We start from the raw sequence: 4,690 nt of genomic DNA, 5'->3' as shown, positions 1-4,690 counted from the left end.
GCAGCACTCCCTCAGTACTGACCCTCTGACAGTGCAGCACTCCCTCAGTACTGACCCTCTGACAGTGCAGCACTCCCTCAGTACTGACCCTCTGACAGTGCAGCGCTCCCTCAGTACTGGCCCTCTGACAGTGCAGCACTCCCTCAGTACTGACCCTCTGACAGTGCGGCACTCCCTCAGTACTGACCCTCTGACAGTGCAGCACTCCCTCAGTACTGACCCTCTGACAGTGCGGCACTCCCTCAGTACTGACCCTCTGACAGTGCGTCACTCCCTCAGTACTGACCCTCTGACAGTGCAGCACTCCCTCAGTACTTGGCAACACGGTAGAACAAGTGGATAGCACTGTGGCTTCACAGCGCCAGGGTCCCAGGGTCGATTCCCCGCTGGGTCTCTGTCTGTGCGGAGTCTGCACGTTCTCCCCGTGTCTGCGTGGGTTTCCTCCGGGTCCAAAGACATGCAGGTTAGGTGGATTGGCCGTGATAGATTGCCCTTAACGTCCTAAAAAGGTTGGGAGGAGTTATTGGGTTACGGGGATAGGGTGGAATTGAGGGCTTAAGTGGGTCGGTGCAAACCCGATGGGCCGAATGGCCTCCTCCTGCACTGTGTGTTCTATGTTCTAGTACTGACCCTCTGACAGTGCGGCACTTCCTCAGTACTGACCCTCCGACAGTGCAGCACTCGTTCAGTACTGACCCTCTGGCAGTGTGGCACTTCCTCAGTACTGACCCTCTGACAGTGAAGCGCTCCCTCAGTACTGACCCTCTGACAGTGCAGCACTCCCTCAGTACTGACCCTCCGACAGTGCAGCACTCGCTCAGTACAGAGCCTCCGACAGTGCAGCACTCGCTCAGTACTGACCCTCTGACAGTGCAGCACTCCCTCAGTACTGACCCTCTGACAGTGCGGAGCTCCCTCAGTACTGATCCTCTGACAGTGCAGCACTCCCTCAGTACTGACCTCTGACAGTGTAGCACTCCCTCAGTACTGGCCCTCTGACCGTGCGGAGCTCCCTCAGTACTGACCCTCTGACAGTGCAGCACTCCCTCAGTACTGACCCTCTGACAGTGCAGAGCTCCCTCAGTACTGATCCTCTGACAGTGCAGCTCTCCCTCCGTACTGACCTCTGACAGTGCAGCACTCCCTCAGTACTGGCCCTCTGACAGTGCAGCACTCCCTCAGTACTGACCCTCTGACAGTGCGGCACTCCCTCAGTACTGACCCTCTGACAGTGCAGCACTCCCTTAGTACTGACCCTCTGACAGTGCGGAGCTCCCTCAGTACTGATCCTCTGACAGTGCAGCACTCCCTCAGTACTGACCTCTGACAGTGCAGCACTCCCTCAGTACTGGCCCTCTGACCGTGCGGAGCTCCCTCAGTACTGACCCTCTGACAGTGCAGCACTCCCTCAGTACTAACCCTCTGACAGTGCAGAGCTCCCTCAGTACTGATCCTCTGACAGTGCAGCACTCCCTCCGTACTGACCTCTGACAGTGCAGCACTCCCTCAGTACTGGCCCTCTGACAGTGCAGCACTCCCTCAGTACTGACCCTCTGACAGTGCAGCACTCCCTCAGTACTGACCCTCTGACAGTGCAGCACTCCCTCAGTACTGACCCTCTGACAGTGCAGCGCTCCCTCAGTACTGGCCCTCTGACAGTGCAGCACTCCCTCAGTACTGACCCTCTGACAGTGCGGCACTCCCTCAGTACTGACCCTCTGACAGTGCAGCGCTCCCTCAGTACTGGCCCTCTGACAGTGCAGCACTCCCTCAGTACTGACCCTCTGACAGTGCAGCACTCCCTCAGTACTGACCCTCTGACAGTGCAGCACTCCCTCAGTACTGACCCTCTGACAGTGCAGCGCTCCCTCAGTACTGGCCCTCTGACAGTGCAGCACTCCCTCAGTACTGACCCTCTGACAGTGCGGCACTCCCTCAGTACTGACCCTCTGACAGTGCAGCACTCCCTCAGTACTGACCCTCTGACAGTGCAGCGCTCCCTCAGTACTGGCCCTCTGACAGTGCAGCACTCCCTCAGTACTGACCCTCTGACAGTGCGGCACTCCCTCAGTACTGACCCTCTGACAGTGCAGCGCTCCCTCAGTACTGGCCCTCTGACAGTGCAGCACTCCCTCAGTACTGACCCTCTGACAGTGCAGCACTCCCTCAGTACTGACCCTCTGACAGTGCAGCACTCCCTCAGTACTGACCCTCTGACAGTGCAGCGCTCCCTCAGTACTGGCCCTCTGACAGTGCAGCACTCCCTCAGTACATACCCTCTGACAGTGCAGCACTCCCTCAGTACTGACCCTCTGACAGTACAGCGCTCCCTCAGTACTGACCCTCTGACAGTACAGCACTCCCCTCTGTGCTGCAGCTTTCTGCAGTCTTTCTCCATTTAAATAACATTCAGCTCCTTTATTCTTCCTACCAAAGTGCAGAACTTCACATTTTCCTGCACTATATTCCATCTGCCACGAATTTGCCCACTCACCTTTTAAAAAAATATTTTAATTATAGATTTTCCAATTTTACAATACATTTTACAACAAAACCAGTATTTCTCTTGTGTGATACACAAACCCCACATATCAAAATCGCCAACCAGCCATACCCACTCGTTCACCATGGTAAAAACTACAACCCTAAACAAACAAAACAATCCCAAACCCCCAGCCCCCAGTAACTGATGGTAACTAAACCCTGAATGAACGGCTGCCCTTCAACTGACCCCCTGACGGTGTACTTGACTTTCTCCAGGTATAAGATTTCCATTAGATTCCCCAGTCATACTGAGGCGCTGGGCGGAAAAGAGGACCTCCACCCCAGCAGAACTCGCCTCCGAGCAATCAGCGAGGCGGAGGTTAGGACATCCGCCCTCACTCCCGCCTGCACCCCAGTGAGTCCCGACACCCCAAAAATGTCCACCAGCGGACAAGGCTCCAGCTCCATATACAGAATTCGGCCTGCGAAGGGCCTGGCTCCACACCTGACCATAGGCCCCAGCTCACTCTCCCACTTCACCATCACTCCCTTCGCCAAACCCCAATCCTCCAACACATCCACTCGTTCCCCGTCATCTATCCTACTCGTTACCACCTCAAAGAATTCTAATACATTTGTCTGGCATGATTTCTTCATGAAGCCATGCTGACTCTGAATATATTATGCATTTTCTAAAAAAAAAAAATGTTTTCATTAAAGTTTTGCAATGTTTTTCATAATAAATAGTAATAATCCTAACACAGCAAAATAGAGTGAACATTAACATAGTGCAAAAAGAGAATATACAGTAGCAATTGACTAGACATGACCCCACGCACCTCAGTCTTCCCACACCCTCCCAACGTTGCACTCACCCCCACTCCCCTACGGGTCGCTGCTGCTGATGATGTTTAGATTTTCCCTGAGAAGCCATCGGACGGTATTACGCCCCCACTCAACAGCAGCAGCTCTGTACACTTGGCAAAATTATTTACACACATAAGTAGGCATCTGTTCGTGGTGTTGTCGTCCCTTGCTTCTCCCAGACCGAGTTCGCTGCCATTGTCGCTTCTGCGCGCTTCCGCGGCCCTCCCGTCTTCCCCGTTTTCTCTGTTCCTGTGGACGTTAAGTTTATTAACGTTTCCCTGCCTCCCCCCTCCCCCTTCCTGGCTCTCCTCTATTGTTCCCTGTCTCTTCCTTCTACTCCCCGCTCCCCTGTGGTTCGCCTTTCCTTCCTCTGAGATTTAGCTGCCCCCCCCCCCCCCCCCCCCCCCCCCCCCCGGTCTATCTCTCCCTCTCTTGCTTTGGCTACTCTCCCCTGTTTCTTGACTACCTGGCTATTCTTCTGCTTGTTTGTTGGCCACAAACGGGTCTCTAAATGTCCTGCTAGTACCTCCTTTATAATGGACTCTTAACATGTTTCCAATGATGAAGGCTACGCTAACTGACCAATAGTACTTGTTTTTGGTCTCCCTCCTTTTTTGAAAAAGAGTGTTACATTAACACTTTTCCAATCCTCTGGGACTTTTCAGAATTTAAGGATCCTTGGAAATTAATTACCAGGTCATCCAGTATCTCTGGAGCGACTTCTTTAATATCCTGGGATTCAACCCATGTCGGCCTTTAGCCTCGTTAGTTTCTCTGGTACATTTTCCCAGTGATAGTTATTGTATTTATTTCTTACCCCTCTTGATTATTTAGTATTTTTGGAATGTTATTGATGTCTTCCACCGTGAAGACTGATGCAAAGTATTTGTCTAACTCCTCTTCCATTTCCTGGTTCTCCATTATTGTTATTTCCCCAATCTCATTCTCCAAGGGGCCTGTGCTCATTTTGGCTTCTTTGTTTTGTAACTGATTCCCAAGAATGGTTTGATTGCAAGAATGGTTGGGTGAGAAATACCTGACTTTTGGAGTAGTGCATTGTGGAAGTCAGCACAGTGAGGTGCGCGTGTCTATCTCAGCTTGGACAAGGTAAGGGCCAATTCCATTGGCCTCACCCTCCTGGGTTAGGACAGGTAGATCAGGAGGAGTTAATATCTTTCCGAAATTCACTGGACTCGGAGATGCAGGACGGCTGATTGGATGAGCTATTAGTACCTATGGGGCCATGTCCTGATGCAGGCAGGTGCCTTTGGGGAGATGTTACATGTCTCTGTATGTGCGGTTTCTTTATTCTGATGGGTTTGATTGCTTCTCAATAGAT

Source organism: Scyliorhinus torazame, chromosome 18 (assembly GCF_047496885.1).
Source record: "Scyliorhinus torazame isolate Kashiwa2021f chromosome 18, sScyTor2.1, whole genome shotgun sequence".
Taxonomy (NCBI): domain Eukaryota; kingdom Metazoa; phylum Chordata; class Chondrichthyes; order Carcharhiniformes; family Scyliorhinidae; genus Scyliorhinus; species Scyliorhinus torazame.
Note: the sequence above shows the minus strand (reverse complement) of the source record.